This window comes from Rhinoderma darwinii, chromosome 10, assembly GCF_050947455.1.
Source record: "Rhinoderma darwinii isolate aRhiDar2 chromosome 10, aRhiDar2.hap1, whole genome shotgun sequence".
Classification (NCBI taxonomy): domain Eukaryota; kingdom Metazoa; phylum Chordata; class Amphibia; order Anura; family Rhinodermatidae; genus Rhinoderma; species Rhinoderma darwinii.
In genome coordinates, this window is record NC_134696.1 from 19,353,010 (window position 1) to 19,372,499 (window position 19,490).

The window sequence follows — 19,490 nt, forward strand, 5'->3', positions numbered from 1 at the left end:
TAGGCGCTGTACACACAAAATGGTAGATATTTTAACCAAGGCTGTTTTAAGACATGCTTAACTATTTTATTTTTTTAATCTTAGATGCATCGATGAATAAAACAAGTGGCTGCAAAGGCGGAGCGTCCCCTTAAAGGAGAACTAGTCACAATTAATAGTAACTTTAATGTGGAATTCCCAGCAGAGAATCAATGGAGAGATGGCTGTGCATTTGCGTGGCTCTCTTCATTGCTTCTTCGCCTAGATGTGGCGGGAAGCAGTGTGACCAGCGTCCGGGACCTAGATTTGGGACCCATACTTATCACACATTTGTGGTGTATCCCATGGCTATATGGGAATACCCCCTTAATGATACCATAGACATTCCTATGTGACATAGTAATACTATAAGAAAAAAAAATTCCTGCTAAACACCAGATATACATAAATATATATAAACATTCAGACATCCCACCACACCAGATGACCATTTTAGATTATTTTTTTTTTATAGTGGGAGGAGCTTTATTTGCTCTTTATTGCCCCCTGGTGTTCATAGAAGCGCGGTGTTGGGTTGAATAAACCCCCAATGAAGCTGCAGACAATTACTGTTGCCAATCAATTTTTTTAACAGAGATCTAGACCCCACTGTCCCACATTACATATTTAAATTTGTCCTTTTTCGGAACCCGCTTCCGTTAAATAAGATGATTGATGAATAAGCTGCGTGATATATGGCCCGATGCTGAAATGTCAGAACTACAACTGATGGATTTAAAGGACAATATATATTGTGTGCCATTAGTTCTACTTGGGAGATTGTGGCGTCACCTCAAGAGTCAGGATTTACAGCCGCTATAGGGCATTTGTATTATAACAATGGGGATATATAATGTGTAATAGACGGAGCAGCGCTAAGTGTCATTTAAGGCTCTATTCACACTAGCATCATGACATGTTCACAGAGCAATGCTGGCTATGACGACACGGTTTTCAAATAGATACAGGCAAATCCTCACCGATCTCATTTACCTTAATAGGGTCCATCAGGCTACCTCTAAGGGCATATATTTTGCTACAGGCTACATTATTCTTGTTACCAAAAAGGCCCACATATCCCATTAAATCTAATATGACCAGAGCCCTACTCTTCTGAGATAGGACTGCAGGAACACCTACTGCGTTATCCTATGTAAGACTGCGGCTAATGCTTTGTGTTGGCATTAAGCAGTTCTATAAGGGCCGCAGCTCTGCTGCATCTGTAAGTGTTGTACAGCACTATAGTGGTCAAGGGGTTAGTAATGTTGCCCCGCAGCACTGACTTCAAAACCGACCAAGGTCAACACCTGCATGGAAATTGTATGTTATCCCCGTGTTTAGTGGGTTTCCTCCGTGTTCTCCAACCTTCCCACAATTTGTCCTAATCTGTAAATTACAATGTGAACCCCATTGGGAACAGGGACTGCTGTGAGCGACAACCTCTGTACAGCGCTGCAGAAAATAGTGCTATATAAGCAACGGGAAATAAATATGGCTTCTCTCCATCATCTTGAATACTGTACTAGACCGCACATAATATCCAATGACATCTTGGAGCTTTTTACGGTTGATTGCAAAAACCCTTTAATTTAAGCCGAAACATGGATTACAGTCTACTACATGATCTGAGTTCTATGTTAGGGCTGGACAATTAACCGAAAAATAATCTAAATCGAATTTCAACGCAATAAGGCTATGTTCACACGCAGTCATAAGCGTCTCAAAATACGGAGCTGTTTTCAAGGGAAAACAGCCCCTGATTTTCAGAAGTTTTTTGAGCAATTCACATTTTTCACTGCGTTTTTACGGCCGTTTTTGGAGCTGTTTTCAATAGAGTCTATGAGAAAACGGCTCCAAAAACATCCCAAGAAGTGTCCTGCACTTCTTTTGACGAGCCATCATTTTACGCACCGTATTTTGACAGCGACGTGTAAAATGACAGTTTCTCGGCGCAGAACATCGTAAGACCCATTGCAAGCAATGGGCAGATGTTTGCAGACGTATTGGAGCCGTCTTTTCAGGCGTAAAACACCTCCATTACGTCTGAAAAGAGGTCGTGTGCACATACAGAGGGAGCTCCTCCACTCGTCATTGAAACAGGGTGAGTATGTAGATTATTATTTTTTATCAGGCACTATTGGGCGCAGCTGTGGGGGCATTATACAGTGTGGGGGGAAGCTAGGGGGACTTTATACGGTGTAGAGGCAGCGATGGGGGCATTATACTCTGGAGGGCAGATATAGGGGCATTATACTGTGTGGGGGCAGCTATGGGGCATTATACTGTGTGGGGGCAGCTATGGGGGCATTATACTGTGTAGAGGCAGCTATGGGGGCATTATACTGTGTAGAGGCAGCTATGGGGGCATTATACTGTGTGGAGGGCATTATACTGTGTAGAGGCAGCTATGGGGGCATTATACTGTGTGGAGGGCAGCTATGGGGCATTATACTGTGTAGAGGCAGCTATGGGGGCATTATACTGTGTGGAGGGCAGCTATGGGGGCATTATACTGTGTGGAGGGCAGCTATGGGGGGCATTATACTGTGTAGAGGCAGCTATGGGGGCATTATACTGTGTGGAGGGCAGCTATGGGGGCATTATACTGTGTAGAGGCAGCTATGGGGGCATTATACTGTGTGGAGGGCAGCTATGGGGGCATTATACTGTGTGGAGGGCAGCTATGGGGCATTATACTGTGTAGAGGCAGCTATGGGGGCATTATACTGTGTGGAGGGCAGCTATGGGGGCATTATACTGTGTGGAGGGCAGCTATGGGGGACATTATACTGTGTAGAGGCAGCTATGGGGGCATTATACTGTGTAGAGGCAGCTATGGGGGCATTATACTGTGTGGAGGGCAGCTATGGGGGCATTATACTGTGTAGAGGCAGCTATGGGGGCATTATACTGTGTGGAGGGCAGCTATGGGGGGCATTATACTGTGTGGAGGGCAGCTATGGGGGGCATTATACTGTGTGGAGGGCAGCTATGGGGGCATTATACTGTGTGGAGGGCAGCTATGGGGCATTATACTGTGTAGAGGCAGCTATGGGGGCATTATACTGTGTGGAGGGCAGCTATGGGGGCATTATACTGTGTGGAGGGCAGCTATGGGGGACATTATACTGTGTAGAGGCAGCTATGGGGGCATTATACTGTGTAGAGGCAGCTATGGGGGCATTATACTGTGTGGAGGGCAGCTATGGGGGCATTATACTGTGTAGAGGCAGCTATGGGGGCATTATACTGTGTGGAGGGCAGCTATGGGGGGCATTATACTGTGTGGAGGGCAGCTATGGGGGGCATTATACTGTGTGGAGGGCAGCTATGGGGGCATTATACTGTGTAGAGGCAGCTATGGGGGCATTATACTGTGTAGAGGCAGATATGGGGGCATTATACTGTGTAGAGGGCAGTTACGGGGGCATTATATGGTGTGGAGGTCAACTATAGGGGCATTATACAGTGTGGCAGAAGGGTCAGGGTATATTATATATGATACTATACAGCAGGCTCAGGGGATAAATATTAATTCAATGGCGTAGCATGGAAATAGGGGGCCTGGCAGGCAAAAAGGGTGTGACCTAAATAATCATTTAAAAATCGTAAATCGAGGTTACATGTTCAATTAATCGTGATTTTGATTTAGGTCATGATTGCCCAGCCCTAGTCTATGTAGTATCTCCTTATCGTTGGTCTCCTTAGCACACCCATAGTGAGAATCCTACACGAATCATACATGACCCCCAGTACCAGTTTATTATAAGATCTGAAACACGAAGGCTATATCCACTTTTACAGCCATTTTTTTATTTTTATTACTCCAATGCATTATAAAAAAAAATAAATTTAAAAGTTCATCTTGATTTTAAAGAAAAATAATTCAACAATTGTGTAGAAATCTCCTATACAGACCTATCCATCTCCATTGTTACAGACTACAAATAATTCTGTGTAGTCTGATCCTGTAGTCATACTTTCTCATACTGTATCAGCACTCTACATCTTGCCAAACGAACCTACCGAATGAACATATGCCCATTCATATAGCCTCCCGTAGCTTAAATTACGGAGCTGTTTTCTCCGGAAATTCTCCCCGTAATTTCAGCCGTAACGGACGCTGCCGTGTGAACATACCCTTACGGTGAAGCCTCCAGAAGACTGGTATAATAGCCGTCTTCTATGAATAGATATTTCAATATGTGTATATAAGAAAGAAAAAAATTTATATTCTCCACGGTTATATACAATTTAAAGGGGTTATCTCAAATCTTACTAGGGCATATCGACATCAAAACGGGAAGGATCTACCACTAAGGACCCGTCTGAGTGAGAACACAGAGCCATGCTGGAGGACCTGGCAGATCTATGCATTACATGGTCAGCCATTCAATGACATGGCTTCACCTTGAGATGACAGTGGATTGCCAAGGTTTGGAGAAGCTGAACTGCAGCATTTACAATCAGTAGGGGTTGGACCTCCGCCGACCAGACATTGGCGACATATCCTAGCAATATGCTGCCAATGGCTGAGATTAGACTACCCCCACAACAGTGGTATTGTACAGTGAAATCTGTCTATTCTATGATCTGTACGACAGGACTTATGTGAAAGGCAAGATTTTAATTGGTATTTATCACTGGGACAGAAGCTTCTAAATTAAGGGAGTTCTCTCACAAAACACATGTATTCCCCGTCCACAGGATAGGGATACATGTGTGATCACTGGGGATCCGTACGCTGGGACCCCACGCGATGAGAATGGGGGATCAAAAGTCCCCCTGAAGTGCTCCATGAGAAAGGAATGCTAGTGTGCAAGCCCGGCCAGTGCTCCATTCATTTCTATGGGACTTTGAGGCACGTCCTCTCCGGCAGCTCCATGGAAATGGCCAAGCATGTGCACCTACGCTCCATTTCTGCCCCCCATTCTCAGCATCCGTATAGGGGATATGTTTTTTTGTGGAAAAACCCCTTTAAGCCTTATACAAGTAGTCCTGACACAGGGTGAGCAAGTGGGTGCATTTGCACCTTTATACCGTTCCTCTAAAGTGTGTGTGGGGGAGCGAAAGTGCCATTTGTATTTAAAAAGTGTTGCTTGAGATTAGGGCTAGTTTTCCAGAAACAGCACCCCTCTAGCCCAAAGTTTGCCTCCTATCGCAGCTCTGCCACATTCAAGTAAATAGAGCTGAGCTGCAATACCAGACCAGGCCTATAGACAAGAGAGGCGCTGTTTCTGGAAGGCAAGAAACCATTTTTTTGTGTCTTACAATTCCATTGGGGCCGCTTCAGTACTTCAGAAAAGGGTAGGGTACATGCTTCCTTCATATGGCGGCTCGATTCCAGCCCCTTACCATCAGAGACTATTCAAAGAGGTCTGTTATGATGCATGAGGACAATAATCAGATTTTGGACATTGAGAAAAGTGTAAAAACTCCTAGAGAAAAGGGGTTAAATAAACATTCATTACACAAAAACTTCAAAGAATTTCTCAGAGCAATTACAGCCGTTGCACCGCAGGAGATCTGCACAGCAAACTTATGGCCTAAAACTCGGATGCAGATTAGGTCAGGAACACATGATTATAGCGCAGACCTAATTCATAATGAAATGGTCGTTAAGCCGACAAAAACACCGTGCAGTAATATTTTTTTGTAACACCAATTATTATTGCCTATTTAACAACCTTTAGTTAATCTAGCCAGAAGCTTCTGCGGGAGAGAAAAATATTCCAATGCAGGAGAATGTAAAAGTGAGATGCTGAACTGGTACAGACTGGGGGTGGGCACGACCGGTGTAGTAGGGTGAGAATATAGATCCTAGTGACCGCTTTACTGGATTGTATATAGTGCAGATATAAGAATACATATGGGCCCTATAAATGCACATGGATGGCACATACCACTTCGCCTAGATTAAGGGGGGAGGATGTCCTTATTAATTCAGATGCCCAATCATGACTCAATTAATAGGGTGCAATTATATTCACTGAATAGCCCCCCCCCCCCCATTGTGTCAATCAGCGGATGAAAAGCATCTGTGTCGCCAATGCAAAGGGCACGATGGAGCTCCAATGTGTTGCGAGGTCCTAAGCAGCACCTTAAGGCTAAATGCACGCCATGTGTATGAGCTGCGAATTCGCTGCGTGTATTTTCGTGTGCCACATCTGTAGAGTAATACAGTATTAGCAAAGTAAATCTTATTTACACGTTGTGGATTTTTTCTGCACGTAAATGTTAAAATCCGCAGCATGTCATGCCATTTATGTTGCGTCTCCGCTCGCAAATTTTATCTAGTTTTAAAAAAGGAAAGAAAAAACGCACCAAAACCCGCAGCATAAAAACGCACCTATTTCTGCATCAAAAGGTAAAAACTGCACTAAGGCCGGGTTCCCACGTAGAGTAAACACTGGCATTTCCGCAATAGAATTCTGTGCGTTCCGCAACCTGTTCATTTAAATCTGCAACACGTCGATTTATGCTGCGTTTTCGTTGATTTTCTGTTGCAAGATTTCCCCATTGAATTCAACGGGGATGCAAAACCCGCAAAGGAAAGCCAAGTGTTTTTGACACTTGCAGTGGAATCGCAGCAATTCCGTCGCAAAAATCTTAACGCAGGATATAAAAAAAACAAACAAACAAAAAAAAAACAACACACTTACCCAGAACTCTCCCTTTCTTGCTGCAGTCCGGCCTCCTGGGATGACGTTTCATCCCATGTGATCGTTGCAGCCAATCACAGGCTGCAGCGTCACACGGCCTGCAACGTCAACTTAGGAGGCCGGACTACGCGCAGAAGAGAGGGAGGGGTAAGTATGAACTTTTAGTTTTTTCAGTGCTGCTTTTTTAGTGGAAATACTGTCCGAAAGGTGCTGCGGCTTCCAGGTGGGATACGCAGCCCCGTTTTTCCGCAGCATATGCTGATTTTCTGCACCAAATTCCGCAACGTGTGAATGAAGCCAAAAGGTTCAGGGACAATCCAGAGTCTTTGAGGACAAGATAACTGATCCAGAGTCCGTTAGAGGATGGGGGTGTCTTATCTGATAGCAACAACCTACTCCTAGGGAACTAGAAATACTTGTACCCCTTACCTGCAAAGCTTAGGATTCCAGATTCCTCCAGTACTTGAGCTTTTCTTCCACTTCAGTCCATGAAATGTCATAATTTAGATTGTAAGCTCTATGGGAATGGGTCCGTTCTCCTTTCTTTTCATGGATAGTAAAGGATTTTTAATCATTTTTTATTTTATTTTTTACAACTTTTTGTGACGATTGAATCGACTGACTGTAAAGTGTGCCGGCAAATATTGCTGCTATATAAATAAAAATGTATATTATTACGGCTTATAATTGCGATAATTTCTATTTTACATGAAAATTAAAAATAATTATTTTTTTTATTGAATATTTCTTTGTTCCCAAAACGCATGTGCCGTGATGACATTTGATGCATTTGGTCGGCTGTGGAATGACATGAGACGTCTATAGGACTTTAATCATCACTTCCGAGCCTGCAAAATTCTGGGTCACACGTCTCATCGACACATTCAACAAATTTGACAGAAAGATAAAATATAAACATGATCTAAACAAAAAAAAAAAAAAAAAAGAAAAAAAAGAAACAAAACCCACAAAAAAAACAAGGTGGTATTATTTTTTATTAAAAAAAATAATTTTAATGCAATACAACAATGCAATAACTTATTTAGCAAGAAAGCAAATCATAAAATGAAAATAAGATGACTTTTTTTTACTAAATGATAAAACATAAAAAAAAAACACAAATGAAATGGTTACCAAGGCAATGCAGGTCAGGGAATCAAGGATGGTGGAGTCACATAATAATAAAAAGAAATCCAAAAGGACGGTCAGGAACATGAACTCTGCAAAACAGATGGAGGAACTGCGGTTATGTGTGGTCTTATGACTTTAAAAAGAATAAAAAAAGTAATTAAATAAGATGAATATGCACAGAAAATATAAAAAAGCAAAATTGACAGGTCAAAAAAAACCACAAGTACTATAAAGGGCAAATTAACAAAAACGTGAAAAAAAAAAAAAAAGTAGAACAATCGCCCCTAAGACATGAGTGAACATGAGCAATGACCTACAACTTTACAACTAAGGACTCTTCATAGTGAAAAGAACGTGTCATCTGGATCATCTCCGTTAAACTAGACCCCAATGACGCTGAGCTGATTGGATGGATCCAAGTTCTTGCAATTCAATCTGTGCCAATCCAACCTTGTTAAATATACCCCTACCCTCCGCGAGCCATCTCGGCTTCATGCACACGACCGTGCCCGTAATTATGGGCGTGGCCGGACGCGGACAGCCGGACGTTTTCCTATTATAAGATATAGGAGCACGGTCTGTAAAATCAAAATAATAGGACATGTCCTATTTTTTACGGCACGGACACCCTCCCGTAGACATACGGGGAGGTGTCAGTCGGCCATAGAAATGAATGGGCCCGTAATTATGGTCTGTAATTACGGGCTATTTTACGGTCGTGTGCATGGAGCCTCACTCTGGCATGGCTCCCAGGTAGTCACATACTTATGGGGGTGGTAGAAGTGTAGGACAAGCCAATGGCTTTTCACAGGTGTGAAGTATACAGGCCCCTTAATCTTTTAGGCTGCATTTAAAGGGAACCTCCACTGTTTATTTAAATTGAGACATTAATAAAACAAGTAAAAGTATCACCTGAGACACTGAAACAGTACCCACTTAGTATTGATCACCCTGATATTCTACATAGAACATACACAAATATGTAATTTCCCCCCATTAAGTTTTCACACGCAGGTGGAGCTGCTTCTATTACCAAGTACACACAAAGCATCTACAACAGTGGAAATGACGGTCCGTTCTGATGGAAAGTACTTGGAGCTTTTGAATGCAAAATTGAATGGAAAGGAGCCGTTATATTCCTCATACCTCCGAGGACCTGACATTCTAAAACCAGCAAACAATGACTTCTTCATCGCCACAGATTTTTTTCTTACTTGGAAGGAACACTCTGCAGTGGTGATGGGGGAAATTAACAAAGAATGAACTTTACCCTGACGAGATAAATGGGGATTACAAATATCTTAATATGAGGAGCACCGGCCTCTATCTGCAGTCAAACCATGCAATAGATCAGTATTATACAAGAGCGGATGCTGCAGAACCATTCCAGTCACTACGAATATTGACAATCAAAATACAGAGAGCAATTGTAATACATGATACATTTACTAATAGATTCTCAATCCCATCATATATAAGAACGGAACAGATTTCAGGTTATTCGTACAATGTGAAGAGCTTTCTTATATGTTTGACACCTCCTGCTGGGTAACACTTTCCCTTATGAACAAGAATGTAACTAGTATAATACTGCCCCTATATACAAGAATATAACTACTATAATACTGCTCCTATATACAAGAATATAACTACTATAATACTGCTCCTATATACAAGAATATAACTAGTATAATACTGCCCCTATATACAAGAATATAACTACTATAATACTGCCCCCTATATACAAGAATATAACTAGTATAATACTGCTCCTATATACAAGAATATAACTACTATAATACTGCCCCCTATATACAAGAATATAACTAGTATAATACTGCTCCTATATACAAGAATATAACTACTATAATACTGCTCCTATATACAAGAATATAACTACTATAATACTGCTCCTATATACAAGAATATAACTACTATAATACTGCTCCTATATACAAGAATATAACTAGTATAATACTGCCCCTATATACAAGAATATAACTACTATAATACTGCCCCCTATATACAAGAATATAACTAGTATAATACTGCCCCTATATACAAGAATATAACTACTATAATACTGCTCCTATATACAAGAATATAACTACTATAATACTGCTCCTATATACAAGAATATAACTAGTATAATACTGCCCCTATATACAAGAATATAACTACTATAATACTGCCCCCTATATACAAGAATATAACTAGTATAATACTGCTCCTATATACAAGAATATAACTACTATAATACTGCCCACTATATACAAGAATATAACTACTATAATACTGCTCCCTATATACACACGAATATAACTACTATAATACTGCTCCTATATACAAGAATATAACTACTATAATACTGCCCCCTATATACAAGAATATAACTACTATAATGCTGATCCTATATACAAGAATATAACTACTATAATACTGCCCCTATATACAAGAATATAACTACTATAATACTGCCCCCTATATACAAGAACATAACTACTATAATACTGCTCCTATGTACAAGAATATAACTACTATAATACTGCCCCCTTTATACAAGAATATAACTACTATAATACTGCCCCTATATATACAAGAATATAACTACTATAATACTGCCCCTATATACAAGAATATAACTACTATAATGCTGATCCTATATACAGGAATAGGACTACTAGAATACTGCCCCCTATATACAAGAATATAACTACTATAATGCTGATCCTATATACAGGAATATAACTACTATAATACTGCTCCTATATACAAGAATATAACTACTATAATACTGCTCCTATATACAAGAATATAACTACTATAATACTGCTCCTATATACAAGAATATAACTACTATAATACTGCTCCTATATACAAGAATATAACTACTATAATACTGCCCCCTATATACAAGAATATAACTACTATAATACTGCTCCTATGTACAAGAATATAACGACTATAATACTGTCCCTATATACAAGAATATAACGACTATAATACTGTCCCTATATACAAGAATATAACTACTATAATACTGCCCTCTATATACAAGAATATAACTACTATAATACTGCCCCCTATATACAAGAATATAACTACTATAATACTGCCCCCTATATACAAGAATATAACTACTATAATACTGCCCCCTATATACAAGAATATAACTACTATAATACTGCCCCTATGTACAAGAATATAACTATTATAATACTGCCCCTATATACAAGAATATAACTACTATAATACTGCCTCCTATATACAAGACTATAACTACTATAATACTGACCCTATATACAAGAATATGACTACTATAATACTTCTCCTATATACAAGAATATAACTACTATAATGCTGATCCTATATACAAGAATATAACTACTATAATACTGCCCCCTATATACAAGAATATAACTACTATAATACTGCCTCCTATATCCAAGAATATAACTACTATAATACTGCCCCTATATCCAAGAATATAACTACTATAATACTGCTACTATATACAAGAGTATAACTACTATAACACTGGCCCCTATGTACGAGAATATAACTACTATAATACTGCCCCCTATGTACAAGAACATAACTACTATAATACTGCCCCCTATGTACAAGAATATAACTACTATAATACTCCCCCTATGTACAAGAATATAACTACTATAATACTGCCCCTATATACAAGAACATAACTACTATAATACTGCCCTATATACAAGAATATAACTACTATAATACTGCCTCCTATATACAAGAATATAACTACTATAATACTGCCCCCTATATACAAGAATATAACTACTATAATACTGCCCCCTATGTACAAGAATATAACTACTATAATACTGCCGCTATGTACAAGAATATAACTGCTATAATACTGCCCTATATACAAGAATATAACTACTATAATACTGACCCCTATATACAAGAATATAACTGCTATACTGGAGGTACATAATAGGGCTGTGATATCTGCACATTTGTAGTAGTGAAACGCCAGGTCGCAGCCACATTAATATACTGTATAAACATTCATTATAAAAATGCAAATCTCCCCTTCTGACAGATCTGTCTGTTGCCTACATGGACATTAAGTATATAAATGTGCCACAGTCCCTGATCTCTAGCCTTATTCTCTCTACTGAAAAACAGAAACCGGAGGTCCATCATACGATCCTGATCCATCATTTAAGATCTGCTCATAAAGACAGCAATGTCACCAGGAAGATAATATGAGGGCTTTTCTATTTCTGCAATTCCTCAATATATTAGTGTATGTCCCATATACGTCCGCCCTTGTGACATCGCCCTAAATGTAAACCACTCGAGCCTGAGACGAGAGCCGTCACTGGGGTTCTGACACCAACTATCCTTCAGCCGAGGGGGGGGGGGGGACGACTTCCGCTGACGCCTCATAACAAATTCAGACAACATCGTGCATTCAATTCCACATTGAACCGAGCTTGAGTCACTAAGAATCGAAGTGCACGCGGGTTATTCTCATAGTCTTATCTGCTCACATTAGCATCCTAATCTCTCAATGCAGAATAGGTAAAATTACCCTTGCCGTGTGCCCTTCACCACGCGACCACAATGTGCCAGGAACGCCGGCACACAAAGGGGTCCTCGAGAGCCTCGTGCGGGGGAAGCAATGGCTGGGCCGATGTTAATAGATTGTTCTGCTTATCTATAGGAATGTCAACAAGCCTTCCAATTATCAATGCACGTGTTACTCTATCAGCGGCCGCAGCTCTCCTTTTTGGCTCAATCAAGGCAGATTAAGATTTGTTAAATGGGGTTATCGTGTGTTGGGTGAGTCAGAGCTCGATACGGGCGACTCCTGTGTAATCACAAGACGTGCTCCAACCAGAATGAATGAGCACAGAGACGAGGCACAAAGCTGCGAATGGTTATCACTATCAAAGTCACTGACTAATCTCATAAAAATCCTACAGACACATGTTAAATATACGCGCCCCCTCTACTACTCCACCATGATCTTAATGGCGCAAGGTCACAGAACTTCAAGGTGACGGCTCCAACTTAAACTGTAGCTCCTTCTCCTTGGAGCCAGATTCAAGATTATATTATTGGACTATGCAATCCGCAGCCGTTCACAGTATACAGGTACCATGCACTAGTCATGCTCATGATCGAAGGATAACTGTGGGGGATAAACCTCTACAACGATCTTGACCTATTACTGGGATCACGTCCTATGGTAAAAGAAACATTTAGGCCTAGTTCCCATTGAGTTTTTTTACAGGTGGAAAAATCTGCCTCACAATTCTTTCAGGGATTTTGAGGCATATTTTGGCCTGCCAGCAGAACACTTGCCGTGTTTTTTGCCGCAGCCATTGAGCGCCATGGGCAAAAAAAAAATACATTGAAAACCGCTTTCTCTGCCCCCCCATTGATAGTAATGGGAGGTCAGAGACGGAAACATCTGAAGAAAGGGCATGATGCTTCTTTTTCCCACGAGCGTTTTTTTCCGGGAGGCGATTTGACATTTTTTGGCGCGGTTTCCACTTGACCATACCCTTATGCAGGAAAAAGCTCATAAAACAATTCCCTATCCCATGGATTATAGCTACTCCACTTAAGAGGTGTATTCCCTCCTTATAACGTATATCGCAAGGATATGCCATAACATTATGATCGATGGAAAATAGACCTCTGACCCCACCGTTTCCCCTGCACAGCCAATCTCCCATCCACCCTACATACAGGGCACTGTGATCAAGTGACTGGAGCAATATAGTAATCCCCTGCACAATGGTTGGTTGGGAGCGCCGCTGTGGAGGAAAAAAAACTGAAGGAGCTAGCCAAGTGCTGCAGCCCCTTCATTCTTATGATCGTGGGGGTCCCAGCAGTCGGACGACCACCGATTAGGAAGTGATGGGCAATTACTTCTACTGGTGGGGAAAACCCCTTTAAAATAGGTATTCATATTACATACAAGGTCTGAACAGTGGGGATCTTACCAATGGGACCCCAATTAAATTGGCAGCCCAAAGGAGCGGATACTTTCTTCTTCCATCTGACACAGTGACGCTCCCAACCAGGCGCTCGGCATTGCGATAGATCGGTAGATAACGAAATGGTGGAGCTTGTAGTCCTTTTGCAAATACAGTCAGGAAAGTTAGGGCTGCAGTGCAATAGGCAGAAGTATAATAGAATTACAGTGCAGAATTATAGAAAGGACTCATTCAATTACTGCCCGCCTTAACTTCATTTCTACTTGTATTTTACAGGCAGATTCAGCTTTATTTCTTAAAGCATTTAATTTGGTGATAAACCTTGTTAAGTACAATTGAAAAATTAAATAATTACTTCAATTGAAAGTTATATCAAATCAAGCCTGAACACTTATTGCGTTACGGCCGGGAAACTGTTTCACTGGACTGCGGGAACATTTAAAAAATATGGCTGCGCTACAGAAGCAAAATAAATGACGGCACGTTCACATCTACAGAATGAGGCCGTTGTGTGTTATAAAGTGTTGCCTATAGCAACCAATCAAGTGGCTGGGACAAAAAGAAGACCGGAAATCTGAAGACATGCAACATCACTTTTTTGTCCCTAGCTGTCTTTCTGATGGAAGAGAGATCAACTTCCTTCATCTGCTATGTTACCCATGAGCTACTTACTAAATAGGACATACCTTGGGAAACCTGGCACACACGAGATCCTTCACTGCCTTACTACTTGTTTTGTGACAGACACCCCTCCATATATCAAGCAAAATGGGCTACCAAAACCATTCCCTGCCAAGAACAGACAGTAGAAAGAGCAGGGCACAAGGTCTGGCTACCTAGAATGACTGGCAGTGCTCACAGTTGAGAAGGAAGGGTGAGAAGTGCTCTGATGCAACTTTCTAATACAAGTCAGCTGTTTTCAAAGACGAGACATCCATAGAGAGTCGAAATAGCCGCCTATGTCTGTGGTCACCAATGAACTTCCCGTGGTTAAAGCCAGGGACACAACAACATGGGGGCAGAAAAATAACCGCGGACTTTAGGAGAAAGTTAATCACCCAAGGTGCTAGTGTTGTCTTTTTTTATTTTTTTTATTTGTTTTAGTGGCCTGACTATAAGAACTTTCATAGTAGTCCACAAAAAAAAAAAAGTTGAGTGCCAGCAACGCATTTTCCGGCCCATTGACTACCTACCTGGCTCTGGGAATTTGTGTCGTCCTGTAACAGACCCCATTACGAATAAATACAAGATGAAGATGCCTCTGTCCCCATCTACCCCGGCATGTACTTATAATCTACATTTATATATGTGTATACAAGGGCGTACATAACAGAGGAAGAGCCTACGGTGGCTATGGGACCTTTGATGAGAGGGAGCCAAGTTCTAGTTGGTCCCAACCCCTTTGCTTTTGGGAGTCGGGAACCTGTCTAGGACTCCGCTCTGCAGAGGAATTACATTGTTAGCAAGGCCCAAGGTAGATGGAAAGAATATGGAGGAGGAATAAAAACACAAGGCCCCTCTGTCCAGCATCGTAAAGGGTAATCCCCTCTATTTCTATGTGCGTGACGGCAGGACGTGTTCATTTAGCATGAGGATAAACACTCAATCGCCCGATGAAGAAACGAAGAACAGCTTCCCCTTGTTAGTGCAATGACTGGATTACGTCGGAGAACACAACAGCCATAATGTTTGTTAATATTTCATGTTTCCACTTTAAAAATTGATAGGAGAATCACCTCCGTATTAAAAGCAAGGTCATTTTAATATGCAACGCTACCCGTGAGCAGTAAAGCATGCTAATATTCAGTGTCAAAAAAACATATAGACGGACGTAAAATAAATACATTTCCTTCTCGCCGTTCTCACTTCGGTGGCATTTAAATTGCGTTTTGTCCACCTTTGGCATCTGTTGGAACGAAGGGCAGGGGGGTGGGGGGATTCACCTTTTGGTAAAAAAAAAAAAATAATGAGAGCTCGGTACAGACTAAAAACATAACTGCTGAACTCGTGGACTTGCTGTTCTGCTCGCCTAACTGGTAGAAAATTCAAAGATGTGAGATGGGAAAAACCAGCAGATTGTATCCTTTGATGCATAGGAAGATCATAAGCTCTCCTTTGCACGGATCTAAGGATTGTGTTAGTATCTTATTTAAGCTAGACCCATTTCATTAAATATGAAACTGGTACACGGGGTGCCTTCAAATCACCATCGCAGACACTGGGACTTATAAAGAGAAGATTATAGAGAGTGCTTTTCTGATCAGAAAACAAAATCTCGGCTGCAGATATGTAAATTTTAAGTAAAAGAAAAGGGGGAAAAAAAAGAAAGTAATATACCTGCGGGAACATACAAATAAAAAACTATTAAAAGGGTATGTGCATTTTTAGAGATCTTCTGATTTGTCCCATCATTGACAGAGGATCTTAGTGGGGGTCCATGTATTGACCGCTAGAAAGGAGAGGATGCGGTGCATGCCCATTACGGTGCCATTCATTTCAATGCCATAATGTTACATAGGAACACCTTATAGCATCCGATCACAATGCCTGCTAGTAAATATGTGTACTGAATTAAAATTTAAGGCATAACTAAACTTTTAAAAAACTTTTGACATCTCACAAGTTTTGATCGATGGGAGTCCGAGCACCAAGACCCCCACAGATCACTAAAACGAAGCTGCAGAAGCGCTCAGGTGATTGAAGTGTTATTTTGCTTGCGATCGGCTTTGCTCGGAGCAGTGGATGGGCTCAATGGAAAGTCTATGAGTCCGTACACTGCAGAAACAAAGCAGCACAGCGCTCCCCCTAGCGATTCTGACGCTTTGTTTTAGTGATCGGTGGGGTAATCAGTGCTCTGACTCCCCCTGATCAAAACTTCTGACACGTCAAAAGTTTTGTCACCCCTTAATGTCGGCCTCCACTATTACACGTTATAGACATTTAAAAATTGATCTGGATGGACCTTTTTCCATAAGGGATGCCACCCAGCCTTCCAGACCCAGAATGGCATATAAATCTGCATTATAATGTACAGTTACATCCCCTTCTAGGTTTCTCCTAGTGCAGTGTGTCAGTCTTCACTGCAGTTCTGGCTTTATATACATTTTAACACAATGAAGAGACAGACCTCATCCAGATGGAGGTGTGCTGTTCTATTGCTACTTTCCAGCTGTTGCAGAACTACTACTCCCAGCATTTAGAGCGCTACTGATTGCAGATTACACGCATGGTTTTGCCTTCGGTAAACCCGTAGTGCAATACAGTACCAGCTGAGTAAATGACATTTCAAGTAATCGTAACGCAAATTTTTCGGCACATAATTTGACCTGCGGTGCGGATTTTAAAGTCTGTATCATGTCAATTTACCTTGGTGTCGGAATCGCATCTGACAAGTTAAAAAAACAAACAAAACAATGCACCCAAAATGTAAAATCCGCAACTAAAACCACAATATTAAGTGCGGATTTTATCTGTGGAATTACCTGCGTCTATCAGCGGTTTTTATGCTGAAATGTCATGTAATCCAGAAGCCTGTGACATCTTACTGTCGGCCTACCGTCAATCTTTAGGATGCGCCTATTAATTGCAGATTTAACCAAAAACCTTGCAATTTGCTAATCATCTTCTGATCAATTATGGAGCCGGAGAGGAGGGGAGTGGATTTTGCTTTCAAGTCCACGTTCCACTGAACATTTATGGAAGAAAATGAAAAAGAACAAAATCTCATCTCATTACCAAGCATCACTTAGGCTTTATAAGGACGCTTTACATCTTAAAAGCGCCAACGTCAAAACAGGGAAACAATTTAGCGACGGAAACCTACAGGCATTTAAACTAACGTGGACTAAATGGAGGAGAATCAAGTATTTCTCTTCCCGTTAAAGTTAATTTAATCTAAAGTCCTCAGTTATTCGACACATCGAGCCGTCATTATCTGTTACATGACTCTCTTCAAAGAAGAGCAACACCTAGTGGTCAGATTATGCTAAAAAAAAAAAAAAAAAAAAAGTTGTTTGGTACTAATCGATGTAATAACTAACAACATATAAAATAAATCAAATAAGATCCTATCTATTTAAAAGGAAATGTCTTACATAGCCCATTAGGGCATTGTATGTTCTGGCCTACGGGTGACAATACAGGATCGAGTGTTGTGTTTGACAGAGATAAAATTCTATGTTTTGGTTGCCAAGGTAAAATGTAAACCAAATCAGAAGGTGGATGGACTGGTAATTGAATTTCTTGTATTCTAATGGTATGTTCACACGGTAAATTAAAAACGGCTGAAAAATACAGAGCTGTATTCAAGGGAAAACAGACTGATCTCAGCCGTTTTTTGTGCGGTTTTTCTTTTGACCCAATGAAAAACGGCTCAGGATGTGATATGCACTTCATTTTATGGGGCGCCAGAACAGAAAGCCATTTTTCCCATTGAAATCAATGGGCAGATGTTTGGAGGCGTTCTGCTTCCGTATTTTCAGCCGTTTTTCGGGGCGTTTACGGCCCGAAAAACGGCTGAAAATAAGCCGTGTGAACATACCCTTAAAGGGTACATTAACTTTTCCAGCCAAATTTCATTGTTCCAAAAAAATCTAAAATACAAAATGAAGCAAATAGTCTTGATCAAAAAAACGACCCTTTTGTATAAACAGCTCCTGTGTAGACTTGGGTCTCCGTGGTAACAGACTACAAACAAACCCTGTGTAGTCAGATCCTACGGTCATGCATTACTCTTCTATCTGATCCCTCTTCTACGGTGTGTCGGGCAGAGAAAGAGGTAACAGACTGCATGATCAGACTACACACAGGGGTGGTTTGTAGTCTGCAACTTTGAAGACACATAGCTCCGCATAGGAGCTGTATACAAAAAATGGTAGAATTTTTGCACAGATTAGAGGCTTCATACTTTATTTTTAATGTGATGGAGCCATTAAATGATGTGCATCCCATTTATATATATATGTGGTCATAAACAAGGTCACGGGTGGGACTAGCAGGGGACGCACGGATAAGTGATTTCCTTTAATTAAAAAGAAAAAGTGCTGAAAACATCGAAGTTGGAGAATGGCAGCCTTCATTCGATTACTTTGCATTGCTTTTCCACTCACACAACAAAGAGCTGCATCTGTGTCAGGCCTTCATTCAGGACATCAATAGCCTCTATTCAATCTGTTAACCGTGTATGTACAAGTTCACAGAGCGCCCGCCGAGTTACTGAAATAATCTCTTCCGTGACAGACTCTGCGGAGAAGATCTTGAGCGGCACCTAGTAAAATATTACAACAGTTCACCACTTGGCAGTTGATGTGATGTATAATGTAGGGCAAGGAGGGTGAGGGGGGGGGGGGAGGAGTAAAGGAGATAATATTGCTAAGGTTTTCGGCAGCACTGGAGGAAACATGCAAAAAATACTTGTGATCAGATTCGGAATACCAATCCAAAACAAGCGGTAGTCACAAACCCTGAACGGGAATGGTCTTCCTAAAAGGCCAGAATGAGAAAACAGGTTAATTGTAGCCCCTTTGAACGCTAATCGATGCCCTTAGCGCTGTTCTCCGAGTTATAGCGTAATAGGATATAAAAAAAAAAATTCACACAAGAGGATGATGAAGTCATGGACTTAGATGCATACATTTCTTAGCTCATACTAGTATTGTCTAGAATCCGCTTACCTTTCTTTTACCCA

General features: G+C 40.8%; 1 protein-coding gene and 1 long non-coding RNA gene across 8 annotated transcripts in view; both read right to left on the reverse strand.

The window, feature by feature from the left end:
• The window catches only part of CAMTA1 (calmodulin binding transcription activator 1), a 1,213,376-nt gene that overhangs the window by 1,159,288 nt on the left and 34,598 nt on the right, over positions 1–19,490 (reverse strand). The window lies entirely within an intron of this gene.
• On the reverse strand, positions 7,656–9,078 carry LOC142661824 (uncharacterized). Its single transcript, XR_012850825.1, has 2 exons — positions 8,958–9,078; positions 7,656–7,900 (listed from the first exon to the last, which is right to left on the reverse strand). It is a non-coding gene; the product is annotated as an uncharacterized LOC142661824 (long non-coding RNA).